We start from the raw sequence: 27,038 nt of genomic DNA on the forward strand, positions 1-27,038 counted from the left end.
GAATATTTAGATGAGGGAGGGATGCTGACAGCTGAATGCACAGACGGGGCTGAGCAAGGTGGGCGTGGAGGCCTGAGAGTCTGTGTTCCTGGTTATGCCTGTTCACATGGGGAGATGGCAGCTGTGGTATAAAACCAGCGTTAAATGCAGTGAACATGAACACACCGAGTTCTGAGTTTTCAGTACTGATTTAGTATGTTTGCGTGATCCTCTGCCAGTGGAATAACTGCCAATAAAAATATGGTATCAGATATTAGGTAGGAAAAGAGAGATAATTTTTTTTTTAATAAAAGTTCTTACTTTGAACACAGAGGGCTCTGGAATCCAATGTTGATCTAAATCTCAGTACCGTAAGAGCTACTCAAGTGTAAGACCCACCTCACAGATTTTTTTTGTGAGTGTGAGGATTAGGTAAGATTCTGCTCTTTAGGCCCAGTACATACCTAATATATATATTAAAAGTGTAATTTTTGTAATTCTTACTTTGCCATAATTTTTGCTGGTTTTACAAAAACTCCTGCTGACTTAGTTTTAAGCACCTTTACAGGGTAAAAGGTAAAGAATTACCACAGAGTAGTTGCATCACCCACACATTTTGGTTCTCAGAAAAGCATATACATGCAAAAAGTCATTTTATTTGCGCTTCTTTGACTTTCAATCTTTGTTCGTTAGATCACCCACTATAGGCTTTATTTCTGGACAACTTGACCAGGCCATTGTACAGATACCCTCTAGCAGAGGGTCCATAATACTCATGTTTCGCATCACCAGGTCATTTGGAATAAAATCATTAGAATTCAAATTGCTTAGCCACATCCAACAGCTTCATTACACTTTTGTCTAACCTCTATTGATCTTGTTTCTCTAAAGTTTATAGTTTAGATCCTCTGGTTCTCATTTTTTCCCCCCATCATATCTAACCTGTCTCATTGTGCCTTTCTCCCTCTGTTTTATAGTTGCACTTTTTGCAATTTCTTTGGACTGCTGGTTCTTATCCTCTTCCATGAGATAAAAAATTTTAGCAGATACTGCTAAATTGGTCTGATAAATGAAGTTATACCTTGAATAAATATCTATAGTACGAAATTGAATGTTTCCTACCAATTGTTGAGGGTACATTTCATTACTCTTTTCACTTATCATTCATTAGCCTCTGGGCATGTTTTAAAGAAGATTCCCATCAGCCCTGATGGATGCTGGTATTTGGCCAGATCTACAACTTCAGAACAAAGTGGAGGAATGACTCAATTATTCTTGTTCATGCCTGAATTATCTGTGTAATTGGGACAGGGAAGTGCGGGCAAAGATGCTGCCTATCGCTATTTTTAAGCCCTGCTCCTACTGCATTGTTCTTCTTATGTTTCACTAGTGCTGTCACTGGCTTTAAATATTTTACATATCATAATTAATGACTTGGATGCACCCTGAGGCTTTCTTAGCAAAAGGCAGAATTTTGCAAATTAAATTGCAAATAATTACATAGGTGATATCATTTCTGAATAGGAAATGAACAGATCCATTGGGTTTGTGTATTTTAACAGTATGTTCTCAATTTATTAGTGATAGTTATGAGAGAGCTATTACTGTCAAAAGCTCAGGTATGTGTGGGAAGGAAATTAACATTAATAGGATGATAATTGATCTTTAATGATATAAAGAGAGCATGGTCTACTTGACCTCCAGAGTGCTTTCTGGTAAAGGGGAAACATTGAAGCTGATTTTCTCATACAAGCAATAATCTTTCTGATCTCTGCTTTTGTTTTGTTCTGTTTTGTTTCATTTTAAAATAGGAAGTGGAATTTTAGCTCTTAAAAACAAAACAAAATAAAACTCAACCAAAGACTGGACTTTAGACAAACTGTAGTACTGGGCTTGCATGCCAGGCATTATATAATTATAATTAGTTGGTGTTTCCAATTTTAGTGAACTCTACTGTTTACTAAGTAATAGATTACTTTCATTTAAAGTTAGATGTCTTCCTTCAAAGGGAAAACCTTCTTTAATACCCAATCTAAAAAGGCACTTCCATAACCAAAAACAACTTGGCTATAAATAGACAGTCATGATGTTATTGCAGCAGAAGAGATTTCATCCCATTAGAAACTTCACTCAGAAATGTAGAGGAGTGTTTAATAATGAATGAATGTGATTTAAGGCCGCTTTATACTGATGACACTTTTCCTATAAATATTACAAAGACGTTTAAATTTTTATCTTCCGTAATTCTAATGAATGAATTTCCCTGACCCTTCCTGAAAATTATACCTGTAAAGTCTGCAATTTACTGATGATTGCTTGAGCTATTAAAGAGACGTGGGTTTAAAAACATTTTCATTTCATTCATAGATTCCTGTAATGCCTTCGGAACCAAAGTTTAAAGAAACTGGATTTGATGTGCTTCCAGCATTAATCATTGGGAAAATGTTTTAGTTTCTTCGACAACTAACTTCATTAGCAACATTAAGAGTCCGACTAATGTGGAACTGTGGGGGCTTGCATGAAGCCAGTTTCTGTGGATAGTATCCTAGGAAAAAAATTAAAAAGGGATAATGGTGCTACTGCTATATTTTGAGACAGTATGTCTAACCCACTTTCCTTAATAATACAAGTATTCCTAGTCCTGTATTCCAGCTCGACAAAGTATAAAGATTAAAGGACTGGGAGAAAGAAGTCTTGCTCTGTTTCCAGTGTTAACACTAAGTATTAACGCTAATTATATTCTATCAAATACAAGAGAAACTGATGCTACATTTAGCTAGAATTACTCAAGTCTCCAGATAATTGTAGCTTTAATAATACAGAGTTTACATGTATGTATGTATGTATGTATGTATGTATGTATGTATGCATTTTAATGGAAAACTGTCTAAATTGACAAACATATTGCCTGGGTGGAAAGTATCAAACATATAAATTCATTCCATCAACATTTTTTGAGTATCTACAGTGATTAAATTACTGTTCTGGAGGTAAGAGTGTACTGTTTTAAAAATATATATACACAAATGTCACAAGAATACGAGCATAAAGGTACTATGGGAACAGAGTAGGGAGAGATGAACGGGGAAGCTTTCTAGACATGATGTTGGGCTGAATTTTAAGAGATGAGTTCTTTCTTGTTCATGGAATAAAACACACTTCAGGCAGAGAGCGCGTATTCAAAGCACTCATAAATAGGGAACAAAATATAACCTCTCTGATAATATATATGTTCTAGTTTAGTTCTTTTCCCTCATCTCTGACTCCGTTGGAAAGTTTTCTCATGTTTAATTGGTCACTATATATTTGATATCCCTAATATCTACTGAAGCTCTGCCTTTCTCTCTTATCTGCCTTGCTGCCATTGCCTTAGTTGAGGTTCTCATTTTTCTTCTCTGGGCTGTCACAGTAGCCTTCACGTACCCAGCCTTGCCTTCATCCATCTCATTATTCACACCGTTCCAAAAAAAATAAAATGAGTTTTCTGCACTACACATCCAATCCCATCATTTCCCTCTTTGACTCCATTAAGTCGTGGAGGAAGGGCAGACTCCAAGAGCCCCTCCTGTCACATCTCCACATCCACACTCATCCTTCTCCCAACAAATTCAGTCAAAATTCTTCAAAGATTCATGCTTTTCTTTGTCTCCTTGCATTTACATATACTTTTTAATTTTTTTAATGTCTAGACCATCTTTAACCCCTGGTCCCCTAGCCCAACTTTCAAGACACATTTCAAGTACCCTTTCCTCTTGGAAGCAGTTATTGACTCCTCCTGCTTCAGTTAGATGTGTCTTCCTCATTTTTGTATTTCTCTCTTCTAGCATGAATTACTCAGCAATAGTCAATTCTATGTGTGTGTTTTCCCTACTAGAGTATAAGCATCCAAGGGCAGTAACTATGCTTTATCTCTTCATATATGGCTCTTAGCGCAATATTCTATGTAATAGAAATCATCAATGAATGAATTAATGAATAAGCTACTTCTTCTTTGGAATACAGTGTGTTCATTATTCTTATAGATACTGGTATTAACATCTTATTGAAAGTTATCTTGAAGTTGTCCTGTTAATTTTGGCACACTATTGCCTAGGAGAGTTCCTAGCTCATGGATTTTGAACCGTAAATACCCATAAATATTTGTTGCCTGAACAAATAAAGAAACTACCATCATGGGTTGAATCGTGCCCATCTCCCAAAATATTGAAGTCCTAACCCCCAGTATCTGCGAAGGTGACATTATTTGGAAATAGGGTCTTTGCAAATTATCAACTTAAGATGATGTTATTAGGGTGGGCCCTAATCCACTATGACTGAGTCTTTATAAAAAGGGGAAACTTGAACACAGAGAGAGACACAGAGAGAAAATGTGAAGGTTGGAGTTATGCTGCCACAAGCCAAGGAATGCAAAGATTGCCCGCAAACCAACCGAAGCTAAGAGAGAGCCATGGAGCATATTCTTTCTCATCACTGTCAGAAGGATCCAACCTTGCCAATACCGTGACCTAGGGTTTCTAGATTCCCAGCACTGTGAGAATAAATTTCTGTTGCTCCAAGCCACTCAGTTTGTGGTACTTTGTTACAGCAGCCCTAGGAAACTGATACACTTGGGGACAAAGATTTGAATATTTCATCGCATCCAGAGACTGGTATATATCAGCAGGACGACTGCAGTGGCACTGAGGAAAATTATGAATATAACGAAGGCAGAAGGTAAAGAATTATTTTTAACTATGGCTAGTGAGAGAATTACTGTAGGTGTCATAAAAAAAAAAAAGAAAAAACGAACAAAAGCAACGGATTCTTGTGGTAAGAGTATTGGGAGCAATCCGCACTTTGCAATTGAGGATTAGCTTTTCAGATCAGTGATCGGGCATGTGTATTTCTGTAGAAAACTCCTCAGGTGATGTGGGTGTGCACTGAGGTTAGAAACTGTGCAGTAAAGGCCTTGCCTTTTGCGGCTGCAGGCAGGCTCCTGCAGGGTTGTGCTGCCTCCTTCCGGGCAGCCTTCTCCTCTCAGTGAGGATTCTGCTAAGGGTCAGATTGCAGTGGAAGGGAGCCAGCCCTCTTGGTTCATTTCCTAATGAGCCCCTGCTCATTGGTAATAAACCTATGTTTACTTTTTAAATTGCAAAGTTTTCCTTTTTTATTTTTGTTTGCTTATGTTTCTGTTTTCCCAACCTCACCTGTGGTACTTAGTCTTGATACAACTTCTGAAGTTTACTATACTTTCTTATTATTTTTATTTAAGAAAACAAAATTTTTTTTCTCTTTTTTTTCCTCTCCTCTCCTCTCCCTTCCCTGCCTTTTCCCCCCTGGATCTTGCATTCCTTTTCTCTACCTGGCTCTCAAATATTGCTTCCGATATCAGAACAGCTCTACTCAAACATTGCCAAAAAGACTAGTTAAAATAAGTCTTTCCAGGTTAACTATAGATTGATTTGTTATCTGATGGAGTCTTTTGACCTTTCGTATTTAAAATAAATCAAGACCCCTCAGAGAATCAGAGGGAAAGAATATAGTGTTAAATGACTGTTTTACAATGATTCAAAACTGAGAGATACTTTCAGAAACAGGCTAATGTGCACAGCTTACGAAGAAATATAGAGATTCAAGTGTTTTTTTTTTTTCTATTTAACAATATCAAAACAAAATGCGATCAAGGGATTTGAATTTAGTGTACATAAAATAAAAGCGCTTATAGAGCTTCCCTTGCATTTAGAGCAATCAGCTAGAGCACAACCTAAGTGGAAATGGATATGTTTGAAAAATCTATATGCTCCGTGCAGAATGGTATGTTTGAGAGACTTGCTAAGTGCTTACATTAATACATCCTGAAGTACTTTCTAATCAAACATATTATTGCATTACTTTCCACACTGTTGTAAGTTGGAAAGTTTCCTCATATGTTAGTGGTTTTTAAAATCACATATTAAGTCTTCATCGCAGATCCATTTCATCATCTCCCATTATTCTAAAACGTTGTGTTAGTTTTCACTAAGCTTTGTGGCTGGCCACTGTTATGCCTCAACATACCAGGCTGTCAGTTTGGAGATGGTGCATCTGTTGCCTGAGCTTTGCAAATCAGGAAGTGTTATTTTCACAATTAGATCAGTGGCTATTGGTGTATGTGTTAGAAGAGAGAATACTTGCAGGGATGACAAATGGAAATATTTTCTCTATGGAAGCTCAAATCATTTTGGTGAAGCCAGGTTCAAGGCCCGTCCAACATATGTCTATAGTGACTTGTGGCTGAAATTTTACACCTGCTTATATTATACATGAATTGGGTCTGGTATCATGTGAATTGTTGATGATGAAACTTGAAACTATGTGAAAATTATCTGGCATCAGGTTTGGTTTCCAAAGCGAGACTCAGACAATAGTTACAGAATGTTCACATGAACCTGAGCAAGTTTGTATAATTCTCCTGGTTTAAAATTTAAACTCAGTGAAATGTTTGTAGTCCTACTGAGCTGTGACTTAAAACTGTGAAACCAAAAGGATAAAAGATTGTAAATGTCGAGGGAAAAGTTTAATAGGGATCAGACATAAACTAAAATAAAAGAAGCCGGTAAACCCAAGTATGCCAGAGAACACTGAGTGTGGGCATGGCTTCCCTCCCCTACCACGTCCCCTTATGCTTGCAGACTTTCTTTGCAGTCATTACTTCAGTTTAAATGTCACCTTCTGTGTGAAACTTCCACTGACCCCACAAATCAACAGATAATTCTGTCTTCTGTACTCCCCAAATATTTTAATTCCATCTATTCTAAAAGTAAGTACATTTTTTTTTTTTTGGCAATTGTGTTTATTTCATGCTTCCCCTTGCCACACACCTACACTCTGAACTCTAGAAAGGCATAAACTTTTACTTTTACTCATTGTTGTGTTCCAACTACCCAGTATAGTGCCTAGCATATAATAGGCAAGTGAGCAACATTTATTGCATGAATAAATGACAGAATTGGCTATGTGTCATCATTTTTGTTTAGCTGTTTAAGAAGTGAATGTAAGCAGAATGCCGAGCCACCAAAATAGTGCAGAAATTAATAATAAATTGTGCTAGTGTTGTAAATAAGCTCTTGGGTCTCCTATTGTGGCTCCAGAACTTGGTGTATATGGAGAAGACCTGAGGAGACCTAAGCAAAAGCAAATAGTGCTTAACATCAAGACTTTAGAAAACAGAGTCCAAAACTCCGATGGCCAAAGGAAATCAGAAAGAGAACTGAGATGTGAGCCGATGAGTTTTGATGAGTGTGATGACCATCTATTGGTTATCTCCACTGGGATAAAGAATAAATGAAACAATGATGAAGCTGTTGCATCTTGGGATGAGTTTCTATGTGGCATCGTAATATGTTCCTGCTTCAAACTTCAACTAATAAGAGCCTACACTGCCAGCAAAGGAATGATTCCCAATTCCGGGACTGATTATACCTTTTCACAGCTTGAAATCCCTTGCTGAATATTTGTCGCTTCTAGAATTATTTTCTAAACTTGCCTGAAAGTAATAATCCCCCAGGACAATGGTAGACAGTAGAGATTCCTACCCATCTTCTAAATGAGAATCTTGGGAAGTGGGGGCTGGGAATCTGTATATTTACTAAAACATTTGGTTATTCTTATCCTCAAGGAAGTTTGGATTTATCTTCAGGATGAAGTGCTTTTTCCTTAGAAAAGCACTGTGGGTTTACTTTCTGGCTCTGGCCTCATTTGCCGTGTACCCCTATTTTTGTTTGAAAAATCTATATGCTAGTAGTAGTAGCATATTGTTTCAGATTGCTGTTTCTTTCCAAATGCTATTATCTCTACTTAAATTCTATTCACACTTTAAAACCAACCTCAAATGACTCTTTCCCTAGAAAACCTTTTTTTTTGCTCACTCCCAGAAGAAGTACCAGAGTTTATTTTATCCTAGTCTCTTTATTTGTTCTTTATTTATGTTTTTCCTCTATAGCAGGAGTTTCTGAAGATTAACAAACATGCCTAATTTATTTATACTATATGTCCAAGACTCAGCCTAGTGCCAGCAAACGTACTCTTCCTGACTCCTGCTGTGTGCAGATTTCTTTTACCCATACACCTTTGCCCTTTGTTAAAAGCCACCTGAAATGAAGCCCTCTATGAGGATTTTCTGAATGGCTTTAGCTCTTCCAGTGATCTCTCTTCTTTATCATCATCCATAATTACCAACATCCTGTTTGCTTCTTTTTTTCTTCTTTTTCTCTCACGTATGTCTGCGTGACTAGAGGGCAAGTGGATTTTGAGTAAGGAGAACACTTTAGACTGTATTTGCATAAAACACTCTAGAATGCAGTGGCACATTTAGATTTGATGATGTCTTAATGATATGTTTCTTAACAAAATATCTGTGGTAAATATGTCACAAAGTTAACATTTAAAATGTCAGTGATAGATATACAGAAATTTGTTATATATATAATTTTCTGAACTTTTTTGACACTTAAAATAGCTTATAATGTTAAAATATTATAATATGTTAAATCCAGAATTCTCAAGCTGAGATCCATGCACCCCTGAATTTGAGAATTTCATATATACTTCCTAAAATTGTATATAATTTTTTAAAGTATGTGCCTTTTTTTGGAGAGAGAGCCTTTCATAAGCTACACAAAAAGATTGACAATGTCAAATTATTTAAGAGAAACTCTTATGAACTTGCAATAATAATGGTAAGAATAATTTGTTTGTGGATAATTTTATAATTTACAAAGAAATTCCTCATGCATTAGGCTATTCATGCCTCATAGCAGCTCCAAGAAGCAGCCATGGCAGGCATTCTTAGCTCTATGGATCAAATAATGAAACCAGCACTTCGGAAGGTTAAGAACTTCCATTGAAACTACAGTCTTAAGTCTTATGACTCCAAAGCTGGAGCTATTTCCATTATATGAACCAAGTGGTTCTTCTCATAAATACTAGTTTGCTTAATCTTCTTTGGACATGTAAAGTACTTTAAGCTTCTGCAAGGGGCAGACAGGCAGGTGAAATTTAAATTACCCTTTATACTTTAATGAATGAGGTGAGTTAGTTTACTCTCTCAGTCATTTGTCTTCAATGTCCTGCTTGTATATAAAAGGAATTTCCTCTTCATGCTTTCATCCTAAACACAGATTAATTAAGAAAATCTCTGGACTCTCAGCATCAGCCTCTTCTTGAGAAACATTTGTCGAATGCATTTCATATGCAAGGCACTGTGCTTAGTGCTAACAATTGTAAATACATGAGCTGATACAAGCAGACCATTGGACAATTGATACCAAAGTAAACCAGCTGCTTCGGCCAGCATCAGAAGACTGCAACCATTAAAATACAGTTTCAGTGATGCCATGAAGTATGTACTATTAGTCTTAAAAAAGAACTATTGCCTGTGAACTGGTAATTCTACTTCTAGAAATTGGTCTTATATAATTCTAAATCTAGAAAATTCTTTATGTTCCGAGTAGCATTATTTAAAATGGTAAAAGAATGGAGACAACCTAAACCTCCAGCAACAGGCCAAGTGGTACGTAAATTTTAGTTAATTACTTGTGGATGAAAAATTGACCTTTAATTTTTTTCTACCCTAACACACTTGAGAAATGCATCATCTTTATCTGTAGCATTGGTTCACTAAATATAGAGACTCACAGCAGAAGTTGTATAACAAGTCATATAAGAAGAGATACATGAAATCTTTTACAGACAGTGGTATACTTTGAAATGAACTTCTTGAAGTCTTGCTACTCCCTTTTCCTAAGATAAGAAATATTCTTACTTTGTGGAAAATTAAGGATTCATGACATTAGAAAATACTCATCTTTTGTTTTGACTATCCACTATTCCTCCTAGCTGTGCTTTTAGAAACAACAGCTCCCTTTTTTGAGGGGATGGGAGGAAATTGCTCTTCCTCAATTGCTTATAGTTCTAAGGGAGAGGAAAGTTCTACCCCAAAATAGCAATGGATGCAAAGTCCTTCCCTGGGAACCAGGATGTCCCTCATTACTCAGAGGTGTTAAGCTAGGCAGGCATCAAAACACTCTCCCTCTTCTTGTCACATTATATGAATGTTTCCTATTTGTAATAATTGAGAAAAATACTTATCTACCCCTGTTCTTCCAAATTACATGAATAAACTTTCTTCTTTTTTCTAATTTTCTTTCTTAAGCTAATTCAATTTGGATTTTTGTCACTTGCAACCAAAAGATTCCTGAGTATATATAACAAGTTAATATGGATCTGACTGATGTAAACATACTAAAAAAAAAACCCCAAATTTTAAAAATCCAGCAACATTCCAAAATTGTATTCATAGGAAAAAAATGTGTATGAAAAATGGTGATTATTGACTTATTAGAGATTAATTTTTCTCTTGTGCTCTTTCTACTTTTCTGTACTTTCCCCCAAATTTTCTATAATAGCTATTTACTTCATTTTAAATTGTAAACAGCAGCACTCACACCACATGTAATTTGGTACCATGGCAACATCCCAGAAGAAGAAGGAGAAAAGAGAGCAAGAGATGCAGGCAGTTAGGTAGATTGATTACTGAAAAGTATATTGTTTCCTTTCCACTTCCACCAATTGCTTCTTGAGAAAATATGCTAAGCTCTGCTGAAATCTTTCAGTTACATGCTGTCAAACATCTATACTTGTCGTGAAGGTTAGTAATAGAAAATGTTAAATAAACATTTGTGCCTGAGGAGTATGTAGGTGCTTTATTGGGAGAGAATGTCTGGTAAATAGAGGGAAAGTTTAAAAAAGAAGGCTTTTATTTTAAAAGATAGCGAAGAGTAAATATCTTGGTAAATCTTAATAGACTCATCACGCACTGTTCTGACACTAGAGTCTGGCTGCCAAAAGAGATACTGACTGGGCCAGGGCTAAAATGGACCATCTCAGTGAGCCATCTACTGTCTAATCTCAGTAGCCTATTGTTAGATAATGTTTGACTATTACTTCAGGGGCAGTGAAATGGCCGTGATGATCTTTATATCCTCTTAGCTTTATCAGCAACTGACAGAGCCTTGAATGTGGCAGACTTTAGGTTATATTTCTTTATCTGAGAAGAGCCCCAGGTTCTAGAGTCCTGTGGTATGTAATAATCATCCTCTCTAAACCAAGCGAAGATAACAGAGCCTCCACAATAGGCTGTAATGGGGTTAAAACTGGTGTTGGTTTCAGAGTCTCCACTTTGCAATTTGCTAGCCAAGTGTGGGGCACTTAAAATTGAGCTGCAGTGTATAGAGTAATGAGATTCCATCTCATTGTCAAGAGGTGGATGAAGTAGGGCTCTTCCAGCTAATGTCATAGTTAAGGAAATTCTTTAAATAATATTTAAGCAGATTATGTACCATCTTTGGAAATTTGGATAGTGACAAGCAGTCATCATCGAACCCAAGAATTGTGTTGTGAAACCTGACTTCTCATAGTAGAGAGAATTAAAACATTACATGGGAAGTTGGAGGAATTGTGTTCTCTGGTTCCTCCCAGTCTTGTGTCTCTAAGACATGTTCTTATGACAGATTCTAAAATTAATTTTGTGGTTGCCTGTAACTGCCAAAACACTTTATTATTTGAGCCCATGATAAGGAGATTAATTTAACTTAGATGATTATCAGGCCTTTTCCATTACTGTCTGGAACTCTTCTGTAGTTGATTGTTTGACCTCAGCCTCCACCTGTTAACCCTTCCAGCCTATCTTCCTCATGACCATCAGAGTGATCTTCCAAAAAAAAAAAAAAATTCTTATGGATTATTGCTCCCGTCCAAAACAAAACGAAACAAAAACTGAAGTATTGAATCCCTCTTTTAGTTTTCTGTTGCCTATAAAATTCAGTATTATTCTTCATCTTGATATTTAATCTCACCTCAACCTACCTTCTTGAGCCACCTCCTACTGCTCTTCAATGGCTGCTATCTTCCCAGACAACTCAAACTTTCAAATATTTCTTAATATGCTGTGATTTTTTTTATGTCTCTGAGACTTTATTTGCACATGTTCTTCTCTTGATTAAAATGCTCTTGCCTCCTTCATTTGGGAAAGGTAGTGAAAAATGAGACAGGAAAGATATATGGAAGAGGGTAGTAAATTGCTGTGAAATCATAGTAGAGACTTTGCACTTTATCTTAAAGTCAGAAACTAGGCTCGGATCATCTTGAATCAAAATACTTAGGGTGAGAAATGTCTGAAATTCCCTTAAACTATCAGGGATCTGGGATCTCTGGAAAGAAAAGGACTTCATAACAGATCTTGAAACCTCAATTCTATAATTTTTCTCACATAAGGTCACCATTTTACAAATGAAGAGACAGAACCACATGGATACGAATTGATAACCTAGAATCTTGTGGCTAGTAAATTCATCATACTATGCTGCATCTAGACTATCTCTAATCTCCCATCTCAGCTGTTCCTTGACACTTTGCTTGTACATCTGCTTTAACATTTGCCAAGTTGTGTTATAACTTATTTGCTTGCATTTTTTAGTTCCTCTTTAAGTTGAAGTTCCCAGAATATGTCATTCAAGTTATATGACATAATATCTGGCATATTATAGGTGAGATTAAAAAAAAAGAAGAAGAAGAAAAGAAAAAAAGCTGTGGTATAAGTACAAGAAAACTTGGTTTAAAACTACATTTTTCAGGCATTGTGTGCATAGGATATGTCATATTCTACCCCCCAAATTGGTATTTATAATGGCCCTACTTATTATAATTTGGATGAGACGATGGTGATTAGTATTGTTGTAGCCAATAGTATTTTCCCTGAATCCAAAAGAAAAAGATTTATGTTTAAAATTCCTTTTAAATTTAAGAAATATGAAGGCATGTTTTAATACCGTTAAATTACTATGTAGAGAAAAAAATAATCTCTACATATATGTTACACAGGACAAGCTTTAAGAAGATTCTTAAAAAGGATTTAGGATCATAAGCAAATATGAATTTACAATATTCACACTTGATTGTTAACGAAATATTTAGTTGTGTGAATTGGTTATAAAATATAAAATTATCTTTCCATTACTTGGATCATTTATGGTTCTTTGATAACTGAATATATATACTCTCTATATAAACTTGGAAAACATCCACTGATAAGAGAAAAAAGGTAGATAGTCAGTGATAAAAAAATTGTCATCTAATGTGTATTAGGCATGTTTGTTATAAATAATTTTTATATGTTGTCACATTTGATCCTCACAACAACCCTTTGAGGAAGTTGAGTAAACTGGGTCTCACAATTACATAAATAAATTGCCCATATGACTAGTCAATGGTAGAGCCAAAATTTTCATCCATAACTAACTTCTTTAACCTTTACTGAATACCATGCTGCCTTCAGAAGAAATCTGATTTCTTTGGCTTAGAAAAAATAATACTGCAAGAGGCTAAGGGATACGTTTTTATAGGCAAAATGAGAGTCCCTATTTCCATCAAAGTCTGGATATGAGGACATTAGATTATGTTGCAGCTGCAGAAATTTCAATTAGATCATTTGAAGAAGACATTAGAATATATCGTCTTGGCAGGTGGTAGAGTCTTCTCGGGAGATGACATAAAGAAAGCTTTAAAAACCTACAGCTTTCCTTCTGGAGATGAGGCAGCCAACGTGATGAACGTCTCATTTCAGCTCTAACTTTTGATTTTAGTTAAACAGGGTGCAGTGTACTGATCAAGCATCTTTAGAGACTCCAAAAAAGCAGCAATTAATACTGCTCTACTGTATAGGATAGCAGGACTTCTGTTGGAACAGCTGTTTGTTGATCCAGCTGACATTCTTTTTCATCCACCCATCCATTGTTCTCCTTAAACAATAGCGAGATACAAATGTGAGTTTTACTCACTCTAATGAAAAGGGTAGAGTTTCTCTCCCTATAAATATTTTCAAAAGCCTTGATGATTCATGAGATTTGCACAAATACATTTAGAGTTGAAAGTAAGTGTATAAGGCGTGTGGAGAATACTCTGCCCCTGGCATTACAGGGAGGGGAGGGCGCCTACATTAAAAATAACTCTGCTTGCGCTTTTAAGGCAAACACGCTCTTCATTACTTTCCTCCCTACCCTACTTTCTCCTGGAAAAAAATAAACATTATCCAAAACAAAACCTGACATAAGAGAAGATTGCTTCTTGGGTGGGCATGAATGCACTCTTGCCTGAAGCAAGGGGTGTACACAAGATGACCTTTAAAACTTTCCTTTCAAGCCCATTATTCACTGGGTTTATCTAAACATTGTTTATGAAGGAAGATAAAATATGGATGAGTTTTCAAATGAAGAAAGCGGCAAAGACTTACTGACTCTTTCTTGTTGCAAAAAGGAAATTGGATTTGTACCTTCATCTCCTACATTTCTCATTTATTTCATTCAGGCATGTGGGGGATGTAGCAAGTATCAAATTCACCTCTGCAGCTCAGTTTGTACAATAAAAACCTGATGGCTTCATCTCTCTTCCTCTGCAGAAATCTATATTTCCCTTTCAAGTTGGTAGTAGTTCTTTATGCTTCTCTGTTAGAGAAGATTCCAAATTTTTAAAAAATCTCCCTCTGGATATTTCTTTTTTAGAGATGCTTCTGAAACAAGGGGCTCAAAGTACACATGAGATTAGACTCAAACACCTGTAGTTTTCCCAAGCAATTTCCAAGGTACCAGATCACCAAGCCCGTGTTTTGTCTCTATTTCCTGTTCTTCAACTAGACACTGAGTCCCACTCATTCCATCTAGCTGTTTCTTATAATTCAGGATGTAGATTGAATGCCATCTCTTCAAAGATCTTTCCTGACCACCCCAATCTAAAGTAACCACTTGGTCACTATCACATCCCATTGTTCCAAGTCTCCACCTAGGATTTGCTACCACCTTGTTCATTTATTTAATGTTCACATTTCTCAACTGGAATGTATTCTATGAGAACAGAGGTCAAGTCTGCTTTATTCACCTATACACACCCAGCAGTTAAAACAGAGCTTATAAATAGTATGTACCCCATTAATATCTGTTGTATGAATGAATGTACGGTGCCTTTGACAGGAAATACATTGCAAATGTCCATGGATAATTTCATGTTATACATATAACATGTGCATGGAGAAATATAGACAAGTATTAATTACTTGGCATCAAATTTATATTGATTAATAATGGTAAAGAATGGTTGAGACAGAACAAAGTTGGGCTGGATATTTTCCTAAAATAAAACATATTAAGACAAGATATAAGGGTTTAGCCTGATACTGCCTCTTTAAATTAGCAAAACTGATTTCCTTATCGAAAAAAAAAAAACAATAGAAATGAATTCTCAGCACCCTTACTGGTTTTAAATGCTGTGATGATCTCTTTTGTCTCCTGACAATGCTACCTTCTTACTTCATCTAGTCTGAATATCCTTAGACCCAGATATCTTGATTTAAACGCTACTCTAACATTTCTCTAAATAGATCTTAGCTCCATTTCTTCCAGTTTTATCCTCTATTCTGCATCTTTTCCTGCTTCCATTTGACTGGCTGTATTTTATCAATTGTCTGGTTTTAAATTGTCTCTAATCTTCAGGCTGAAAAACAGTTTGGAAATCAAGCAATAGCTCTAATATCTGTCTTAATTGGAGCCTATACCAAACTATACTGACTCTGCTTACATTCACAGTGTAGTTTAAAATTTATTGACATCAACATTAAGTGTACTTGGAAGACTTCCCTGAAGATAAAGTAGGAGTTTTGTATTTCTTTAACTGGGCTTCATATTGAACATATCAGTAATGGTAATGATTTTAGATTCCTGAAAAAGCTACCTAATTTTTTCTAAAATTTATGACTGATGCCACCCTTAGCATCGACTTTAATGGAACAGAGTTGCAGCCAAGTATATCTCTAGTTGCACAACCAAGGCTGGTGACGGGGGCAAAAAGGAAAACAACTTGATCATGGTATTGGAAGTCTTCCATTAGTTGGCTCAAAATTCCCTTTATTTAATTATATTTAAAAAGTTGAATTTATATGACTATAGAAATATGTTTATTGTATAACAATTCCATGTCAATTTTGGAAAATTATCTACAGCATAGGGAATTTAGTCAATAATATCGTAGTAAGTGTATGGTGGCAGATGCTTACTAGACTAATCTTAGAGACCATTTCTTAAGGTATATGCATACCAAATTGCTATGCTGTACACCTGGAACTAATATAATATTGTATGTCAACTCTAATTTAAAAATTAACTAATTAATTCTTAAAAATAGAAAATAGAGATAAGGAAAACAGACACACACACACACTTCCAACCATACTGTCTAGTGAAGTTTTATTATTCCGCTAAACTTCTTCCTCAGCCATACACATAATTGGCCATCTCACAAATATCAGATTCTTCCTATCTTTGCTCAGACTGTTCTCTTGACAAGAAAAACCCTTTTAAATATCCTCTTTTTAAAAATCATAGTTACTATTCAGAATCCGATTCAAATGCTATCTTCTTTATCAAAACTACTCATGTCATTTCAAATGAACCTAATCTTTTCTCCCTCCCCCTACATAGTCAATTTAATTCATCCCTCAGACTTTTGAATTTCCTATAAATTTGTAGTTGGATCTCTACTTGATAAGACTCATATATATAAAAAAAAGAAGAAAAAATACACAAACATATATATATATATAACTTATATATATATATATATATGTTTGTGTATTTTTTTCTTCTTTTTTTTTTTTGACTAGGCTGCTTCAATTAAGAGACATATATTGTCTTTCTTTTTATGTAATTAGTAACCATTGATTCTCAATGCCTTTAGGTCCATTAATAATCAGGAGATGACAAATAGTAATATTCTAATTCTATTTTGCTCAATATTATTAATTGGAATACTTCTATTAAGGAAAACTTTTCCCTCACTTATATTTGGTAAAATTTGATAGGAAAGGCATGATACATGTCTGATTTGTATTTCCCTCTTTACTTATCTCTGGTCAAATAATTAGTTGATTCACTAGCATCTTACAAAGATGACCATCTCTTAAAAAAGATTATTTAGTATAAAAAATTATGGGTAAGTGATTTTTTACTATCAGATAAATTGAGAGAATGTATTTTAAAAAAGAATTCTAACAGCAAACTATTTTATTTTCTATAAACAAAAATTTTATTCTCATTTGTCTTCTTTTTCAGAGAACAATAATTTAAAAATTTCACATGCTCTACTTATTGTACCTTGGGGATCTCATCCAGTCTCATTATTTTAAATATAATTTATATGTCAGTAACTCCCAAATTCCTGGAAATTGGATCCTTTCTGGATCTTTCCCCCAAATCCCTGTTTCATGTACCTGACTCTCTACTCTGCCCTTGATAGCTCTACTTAGATATCTACTAGTCATCTTCTGTCTATATAATCAAAACTCAACTCCCGATCTTCCTCTATCCACATACTTTTTATACTCAGTTTTCTCCATTCACTCAATGTCAATATAATCTCTTCAGTTGATCAGGCAATAAATTTGGAGTCACCCTTAGGTCCTCTTTATCTCTTGTATCCCCTTGTTAGCCCTGAATTTATATATATATAAATATATATATTTATATATATATGTATATGTATATATATATTTATATATGTATATGTATATGTATATGTATATGTATATGTATATGTATATGTATATACATGTATATATATCTATTTATATATATAAATACATATATATTTATATATATAAATACATATATATATTTATATATATAAATACATATATATATATATATTTATATATATAAAGTTCTTCTTTGAACTTTCCCTACTCTCCAGCCTTTTGCCCTTCTAATGCTAACTCCTTTGGCAGCCCTGAACTCCAACTTCTGTCTGCTAAGCAGCAACATTATGCCATTTTTCTTTATAAAAAACTTGACTTTATTAAAACTTTTATAAAAATAACAATAGCTGTGAAAACTAATATATGTAGATATATATAACGATGATCACATGCCACAATGATTTGTTTCTTATAATGATTATATGCTTTTATTTATAGTATAGCTTTGCCAAAATAGAAATTCTAAGTCAAGGCACATGTTTTAAATGTTATTCGCTACTGCTGTATTGCTTTAGCCAATACTTTTTTTTCCCCTCCCACCAGCAATATGTAATTACTGTTTTCCCAGTCCTCTCCAGAATTAAATATTTTCAACATTTTAAAATTTCAGTAGACTAAAGAGGGTTAATATTGGAATCTCAATGTTGATTTGGTATTTTCAGTTTACTCTTGAGTTGAGCATCTTTCTGAAGTTTCTTTGCCATTTTTCTTCTCTTTTCTTCATGAATTTTTTTACATTCTTTTTCTACACTAAATAATATTGTTTAACATTGATTTTTATGGTCTTTTCATGAAGAAAGGAATGCTAAGCCTTTTCCAAACAATTTCTTATAGTCTCTCATTTTTATTTTAACTTTAATGATTTTTCTGTTCAAAATTTTAATGCAGTTATGTATTAGTGCTGTTTTTTATGACATTCGGATTTACTGTTTGATAAAGGTCTCCTTACCTTTTATATTATATAAATATTTTCCTAAATTTATTATAATTCTTTTGTTTGGATTTTTATATTTTATATTATTATCCTTCTGAAATTTAATGTTTTTGTGCTGCAATGTTGGGCTGAATTCTTTCATTTTAAGATGTATAACAGTTATGCCAAGACCATTGATTAATAAGCTATGAATTTTCCACAAATACTTGGATTTATGTATCTATCTTCAACTTACTTCATGTTCTTTTGCTTCGTTTTGGTCTTTGCTTAAGCTAATGACATACAGTTTTGATTTCGATGACCAGCATAGTAAATTTTATCTATGATATAGCATTTACTCTCATTTCTTTTGTAAAAAATTTCAAAAAAATGTTGCATATTTTTGTTTCCATATATGTTTTAAGATAATCACCCCAGTTTTTTTTTTAAATAAATACTTAATGGAATCACATTAAATTAAGCCTCTCAATTGCTGTTTTATTCTAGATTATTTGAACACTCACCCTATATATAATGTCATATTATATTAATTATATTATATTATATTAATTGTATTATATTATAAATGTAGCTTAGGAATCAGTAAGAAGTTCGGAAAGGAGATACGAATGCAGATTTTGGGGTTTCTTAACCCCAAATTTAATGTTAATCCATATTAATTAACATTAATACATGTTAACTTGAAAAAATGTTTATATTTTCATGATTTTTTAAAAAATTCATTAATATTGTACAGACGTCAGTTAGTCTTTCTATTTTTCGAGTCATTTATTTATAACTTTAAAAAATATTTAATGAGTTTACTTTTAATTTATTTTATTTTTAATTTTTTAAATGTTCAATTTACTTGATTAGAAAAACATTTGAGATTTGTTAATATTATTCAGCCATTATGACATATATGGAAAATATAGCAATATATTAATTAGTATATTCCTTAACATTTAATTAAGTTTTTGACTGTATTCCTTTCACTGCCATCATTGCTAGTTTTTGCTCTCAAACGGTGGTCCAGATTGCATCTGAATGACGCAAAATATATTAACATTTTATTTATTTATTTATTTTATTTTTACTAGGGTGACATTGGTTAATGAAATCCAGTAAGTTTCAGGTGTGCAATTCACCAGTAAGGCATATATATACAATGCATTGTGTGTTCACCACCCATAGTTAGATTTATTTCCGTTCCCACATATTCAACCCTTTTTACCCCATCTACCTCCCCTTCCCTTCTCCCCTCTACCCTCTGGTAACCACTAGTCTATTGTCCATGTCCATGGGTCTGTTTGTTTGTCCTGTTCATTTGTTGCTTTTAGGTTTATATCCCATATATAAGTGATATCATGTGGTTTTCAACTTTTTCTGTCTGGCTTATTTTGCTTAGCATGATTATCTTGAGGTCCATCCATGTTATCGCAAATGGCAGTATTTCATCAATGAGTTTACTTTTTAAATTTATTACAAGGTACATTATAGTTTTATCATGGTTGTCAACAGGGCATTATATATAAACGTATTTCATATTTGAAATATATATATCTCATTGGTTTTTAGAATAAAGAAAAATATATAAAAGTAATTTTATTTTATCCAGTTATCTCATTGATTTTTCTAGTATTTATTATATAGTTTTTAGAGTTCATATTGACTATAGTATGTTATGCAAATAGAGATTTTGTCTTTTTGTTTACGGCCGGTTGGTTTTCTTATTGCATTAGTTTATTCACAATGCTGAATAATTGTGAGGATGGTGGTCATTCCAGTATTTACTCTCATAATAATGGGAATGATCTTGGCATTTCAATAGTCAATATACTGTTCATTGCCTGTTTTACTATGGTAAATATTGGCCAACATACTTTTCTGTTATTAAAATAAAGTTTGTATTGAAAATGTCTACTGAATTTTATGAAATGTCCCTTAAGTACATTTTAATATAATCACGTTGTTTTTCTTTTAATATGTAAATTCAATACATTTTGACTTATAAAACTATCGAAACAATTCATACATCCAAAATGTATAAAAGTAATGTTCTTTTAGTGAAAAAAAAATACATGATTTTAAATATGCTTTTTAAATAGACTCATACTGTGTTTAGCACTTTTATAATCTACTTTTTTATTTAACAATTTAAGGTAGATCTCTTTCTCACTTATGATTATATTACTATATTACCATACAGGTGGCTACAAAATACAGTATTATATGGATAAATACCATAATGTATCAAGTTGGACATTTAAGTTATTTGTTTTTAACTATTAAATACATTTTTAAGATATTATTCAAGAATGTAGTAAACAGTCTTGCAACCTGAAGTATACAAAGTATGATTTAACTGATTTGAAGGGAAAGCTTATTCAGTCACAGAAATATTTAATTTCTTTTTTTCTCAATCACAGCATATACACTTTTATTGTCAATATTTCCAAACTTTGCAAATTTCCTATGTATCCCTCATCCAGGATAGTCTAATTAAGAACTACTAGTCATGCATAGCTACTTTTTTCCTTAGAACATTTTATAATCATACATGTTGGTTGGGCTTGAAATGATAGGATTTCCATGTATTCTTGTCCTTAACAAAAATGAATTGAAAGACAGTTAGAGAGGAAGAATAAGAAGGACTATGGAAAACACACTTTGCGTGAAGTGAAATAGGGTGAGGTCACCATCAAAGAATCTTTCCTCCTTAGAAGAGTTCATTCTCTTAGAATTTGTCTTTACCTCAGATGATTATTTCTGTCCTTCACTTGTCCAGACCTTTTTATGGAAAGTTGTTTCTAGAACACATCAAAAGTTAGGTGGTTAAAAGACAATATGAAACTTTCTAAAAAAATACATGTAACTCCTGAAATAAATCAAAGATATCAATTATCAATAAGCACCAAGATTATAAACACATAGACTATGTCATTAAAATTATATATCTTTGAAAAAATATTTTTAGTCTCTCTCTATACTGTGGAAAGTGTCTAGCCTTTGAAATAAGAGAGACCAATGTTCATTGTTATGGATTTACAAGTATAGTCTTTAAACTCTCTGAGATTCAGTTGCTGCAATGGTGATATGGAAGTAACAATACTCACCTTGCAAAATGAATGTAAAAGCTAGAGAAAAGATATGGGAAGTTCTTTGCATAGTGTGGGGCACTTTGTAAATTGTAGTCAATCACTGATAGCACTATTATTAATAATAATAATATGATATTTAAAATATGTATGATTTACAATCTAGAGAATGTTTAGACTTTTTCTTTTAACATTTTAAGACTTTATATTACTCATCCAGCTACTATTTGCTTGTACTCATTAGTATTCATCCCAACTTCTCTCCAAAGTTGGGAACTTTGCATATGCAATCATAGTAGATCATTGATGACAATGCTTCTTGTTCTACTATTTGTTTGGAAGCAATATTAATTTATATGCTGATTAACTTGGGGGGCTGGTCACCTTACTCCTCTGCCTTTGTCAGAGATCTCATTTGTTTGTAATCAATTTTTCTTAACCTTTATACACCCAAAGAAATGATGCATGAATACATTACTTATTTGCTTCATACCTTTATTCATAAGACAAACAGCTAATGGATAGAATGCAAAGATAAAAACAGGTAAATTACCTCTTCTTTAGGAATCAAAACTATTTCAAACTTATACAAATTAATTTTGTGAAAATTTTTACTAATGATCTCATGTGTGTTTGTGTAAATGAAAACATGAATATTATATACATTCATGGGTCATTAAATAAGTATGTATAAAACTAGGAAAATGGCATATTATAAAAAGTGGGTTTTTTTCCTGCATAGAATGCCTACACAAAATTAAGGTAAAGAGGACCTCTCAGACTGAATATATATTTTTTCTAGCTCTGACATGCTATTTTGTTGGTCCAAGTTTTGAGAATATATTCCTTTTGTGATGCCTTTAGACTTTAAGGTTACAATTATAACACCGTTAAAATTATTTCTTAAATACTAAATTTATTGAATTATTTTATTTACTGAATAATGTCTTTTAGTAGTGGGGTGGGGATGTGGAATTACAAATACTGATATATTGAGAGCCTGAGATATTTTATAGTGGGAACCATGAATGAATATAGTTCAATGTTGACCATGATTCTGAAATTTAAAATGAGATCAGAGCATCACAATTTTTCCAAGATCATCTAGTAGTCCTGTGAATAGTTACCAACAGTTCTTAGAATTAGTGATTTCTCATTTTTTGTCACTAAAGCTTCATTACTAGATGCAATAACAAAAAACTATTCGGGAAAGTAGAAGGGTTACTAGATGATGATTTGGAATAAAAAATAAAAGTAAAGAAGGTAAGAAAGAAGAGAGGGAAGGAGTGGTAGAGGGAAAGAGAGGCAAAGAGGAAGGAAAGGAAGAAGGAAAAAAGGGAAAAAAAGCAGGAAGGAAAGAAGGAAAGGAACAAAGGAAGAAAAAAGGAAAGTGGTGAAAATAAAAAGAAGTAAAAAAGGAATGAAGGAAAGAAAGAAACTAATAACCACTTTTTTACTACGTCTTGGTCAAAGGGCTAACACATGATAGTGGATCCTCACAGTACTAAGAGGTAGGAATTTCCCCCATTTTGTAGACATATACCTGCGTGTTGCCCATAGAAGAAATGTTTGATTTCAAAGGATCATTAATACACTGAGCATGAAGTTACTCCAAAGCCTCCACACCTTGTTTCTTCATTGGTTTTTGTTTTTGGCTTCGTTTCCTGTCTTTGCTCCATAACCATCATGAGCACACTCTGTGGACTAATTTTAGCCATGAGGATTTAATGTCACTTTTAACTACAGATGGCTAGGCAATTAGGTAATTTTGTTTGTCTAGTGGCAGCTTGTTAGGGTAGTGCTGATAAAGCCACTGTAGCAGATCACTCACTTGCCAAGGGCTCTGATCATTTATCATATTGGGCGCAAGCTTCCTTAACTGAAAACACAAAAACAAAGAGACAGAATACCGTTATGGGCGAGACTCCAGCTCAGGACCCAGACTGATTGGGTTTGAATCTTAACTCTGCTACTTACTAGGTGAGATATCCTTGGGCAAATTGCTTAACCTCTCTATACCTCAGATTTTTTCTTCTCTAAAATGAGGATAAGAACAGTATCATAGAGTGCTTCTAAGCATTAAAGGAGTTAATATGTAAAAGTCCTGGTACATAACAAATGGAATATAATTATTGCTATTATTATTGCTTTTATTATTATTTGTTAAGTTTATTCTAGCTTTATAATTCAGTGATTCTAAAAGATGATACCCCATTTCTATACTTATACCACCTTCTTGAACTTTCCCATCTCACATGCACAGCTGACAGTTCACTTTTTGAGGACAGGGACTATAATATGTTTCTTTTTGCCTTCTAAGCACATATCACAGTGTGTGGTACACAGAGGGCTGTCAGTAAATATCAAAGAATAAGTGAACTTACCACTAGAAAGACAGCAATCCAGGGGAGATGAAGTAAAAAAAGGCCTAGGGACCCAGGGAAGTGGAAGGTACCAGTATGCAGCTATGACAAAGGCTCATAAGCGATAGTTATTGGCCCATGTTACTCTCTGTCATCTAGCTATGTAATAACGTTAATACTTTAAAGTACCTTATCCAGAAACACCTAATAGGCACTTTATATTTGACCTCTTATTTAGTATTTACAACAAATGTGTGCAGTACATACTTTTATTAGCCCCATTTTATACTAATGAGGAAATAAGCTCAGGGAATTAAGTAACATAGCTTTGACTTGCTAAAGCTGGGATTAGAGCCCTGACCTCTGACGTCAAACTCTATTCTCCATGTTTTAAATTGCTTCTATACACACACTGCTTTTCACATTGATAAATATAAATTTTTTTAATAAAAATATTTTATTTTGTTCAAAGTTGAGATGTTTTCCAATGGTCAAATCTCTTTTGCAGCCCAGGATAGCCCATCCATCATATTATTTCTGGGGCAGAATGGAGGAGTACAGGCAAGATAAGTTCAGAGAAATATGATTTTCTCTTTTCTCTCAGTTTTTTCTTTTTTTTTTTTAAACCTTGCCTCACTTGACCACACTCTTTTTTACTGATGGAGAATCAATCCTAGATGCTGAACAGTCAGGACTGAGTCTTGTAAGGGACCTAATTTGACATCTTATTCTGTATAATTGAGTATAAGTTGTTGAAGAATATGAACTAATGTCCTGGTTTGGATATTTTCCAAAGGTAGAATTTATGAGGCTATTGAAATTCTGTTAGTTGAGAATTATTGCCTACATATTTCCAAGATGAGCAATTTAAGATAGATTAGAATGGAGTCTCTGATCAGAGCTGCTAACAAGGAGACCTCTCACCAATAAGCAATATATTGTGGTAGTCTTCGTGAGGAGGTTGTGGTAGCCAGCCTTTTCTGACACAATTGAAAGTGGATCCAGTACTGTCATTCTAAGTTTCCACTTCGCTCCAAAGTTGGGAACTTTGCATATGCAATCAACTTTTTACTCATTCTACTTCTGAAATCATGTTGAGGGAAAGGAATTTTCTTCAACTGCCAGCTAAGGAATAGTGGGAAGTTGAGGTTAAGTTCAGGTCATTGTGATGGGTTAGGAATTTGTGTTGGAATGTGCTGTTCTGAGTGCCCAGTATTCATTTTATACCCTTCAACATGAGAATGTAGTAATGATATATATGAATAATTTCACACAAAACTTGAGAAAGCAGTCAGTGTACTCTGATGTGAATTGCTGATGATTTCAGCATAGGAGAATCCATGAGGCTTCTCCATAGCTTGTAAAATTAGAGCTTGCTCCTCTGGGGAGTAGACAGAGGTTTCTTAGCTTGGGCATTTATCACCTGGGATCAATAAATTCCTTCATTCATTCTTCTCTTTCTTGAAGAAAGATCCTGCAAGAAATCAAGGCAGCATTCTCCAGTTACGTTTCTCTCACAATTCAAGAGGAGGAAAATAACCAAAAAACAAAACTGCATTTAGTTTATAGGTAAATTATTGATAAGATCCTGTTTTGAGAGATCTCATTTCTTATCTTCAAATGTAAAGAAATTCTTCATATTTAAGCACTGACTGTTTTCTCAGTTTTGTGTGAAATTATTTATATATACCATTATATTCTCATACAATAGCATTTCGTCATTATTGGTGGTTTCCTTTTTTTGTTTGTTTGTTTTGGTTTCTTCTCTTTCTGTTTTTGTTTTAACTTTAATGTTAAGCCTTGATCAACTTACTGATATTAGTGACAGGTTCTGTAATTTCAGGTATAGTATATTGAGCATTACTGTAAACAGCTCCATATCAAACTGACCTTCCTGGAGAAGGTAAAGCACAACTCATTGGTTTAATCATTGCATTCCATAAAGGGAGATGTCACTTAACTAGCTTTCCTCTCAGTGCCAGGAAATTAGCTTAAAGTATTTTTCTTCAGATAAGTGAACATGCTTGTCATAGCTTCCTATGCCTGTTAAAGCTTTCTATGAAATATTTTACAAAGAAATATGTAAATATTTTGACTGCTTGTGCCATTCTTTTCAGACTGCTTTGCAGATTACACATGGGTCTCTATATGAAACAAAAGAAAAGCAAGCAGAAATTTCTTAATATAGCATTTTTCATTAACAAGGACAGAAAGACTAAAGGAATTTTTTTTAATGGAGTCTTAATGTAAATAGCCAAGAAAAGTAATATATACTGCACGAGTTGGCCTCAAAGTGATACTAGTGTGATGGAAGTACATTACGAGTTTCCAGGACAGTATGTCCTCTTACCTTTTCTTCCTGACAGCAGATAAGTAAACCAGGGCTTAAGAGTAGAATATTTGCCAAATATGCATTAGTGCAGACTTTGTATGTAGCAAGACTTTTATGAGTTTGCTGCATCTTACATGAACAAAGGTCTATAAACCAGTCTTTAATCTTAGAAATGTTTTTTACAACGTATAGTTAGCAGATGTGATATATTCTGAACATGGACGGAATTGAGAAAAGTGAGAGAATTTTCCCCAGGCAGTTCTCATGAAATGTAAAAATTTTTGTTTTAATTCAGGTATTTATTTTTTGCTTTTTTCATTATTATTGTTAGAAGAATAATAATGTTGATGGGATTTAAAGACTAATATGATGGAATAATTGTGTTGATTCCACCATTTGAGATGACATGGTAATAAATGTTTTTAATTGTCAAATGACCATATTTTTCACATTTTTTCCAGCAAAACTCATTTTATTCAATTTTGGGGTTAGGAATGTAAATGTATGACTTGACTGAGGAAAGAATTACATCACTAATACTTGCACAACTGTGGAGGTGAATAAAACAATAGGCAGTTTCCCTGGTTTGAAGCAATAGAAACATCTCTGGTCGCAAACAAAAAGAGATGCATTGGAAAGATCATAATTGACAACTGAATGGAAGTCTAAGGCTTAGAAAATAGAGTCGCAGGCCAGGCTGCAAGAAGTGCAGTCACAGTCACGCTACAGCAATCATCCAATCTACGGGCTCTTGCTTTAG

The 27,038-nt window shown here is 33.9% G+C and overlaps 1 long non-coding RNA gene across 2 annotated transcripts in view; it reads left to right on the forward strand.

The window, feature by feature from the left end:
• The window catches only part of LOC120605273 (uncharacterized), a 156,166-nt gene that overhangs the window by 22,945 nt on the left and 106,183 nt on the right, over positions 1–27,038 (forward strand). The window contains exon 3 of one of the 2 annotated variants that reach the window (XR_005653577.1): positions 2,347–2,424. The exons of the other annotated variant lie outside the window; for it this stretch is intronic. This is a non-coding gene — a long non-coding RNA (uncharacterized LOC120605273). Of the gene's footprint in view, positions 1–2,346; positions 2,425–27,038 lie in introns of those variants that run through there. 2 annotated transcript variants of the gene reach the window in all.

The sequence above is a fragment of the Pteropus medius genome, unplaced genomic scaffold, assembly GCF_902729225.1.
Source record: "Pteropus medius unplaced genomic scaffold, Ma_sr-lr_union100, whole genome shotgun sequence".
In the NCBI taxonomy this organism is placed as follows: domain Eukaryota; kingdom Metazoa; phylum Chordata; class Mammalia; order Chiroptera; family Pteropodidae; genus Pteropus; species Pteropus medius.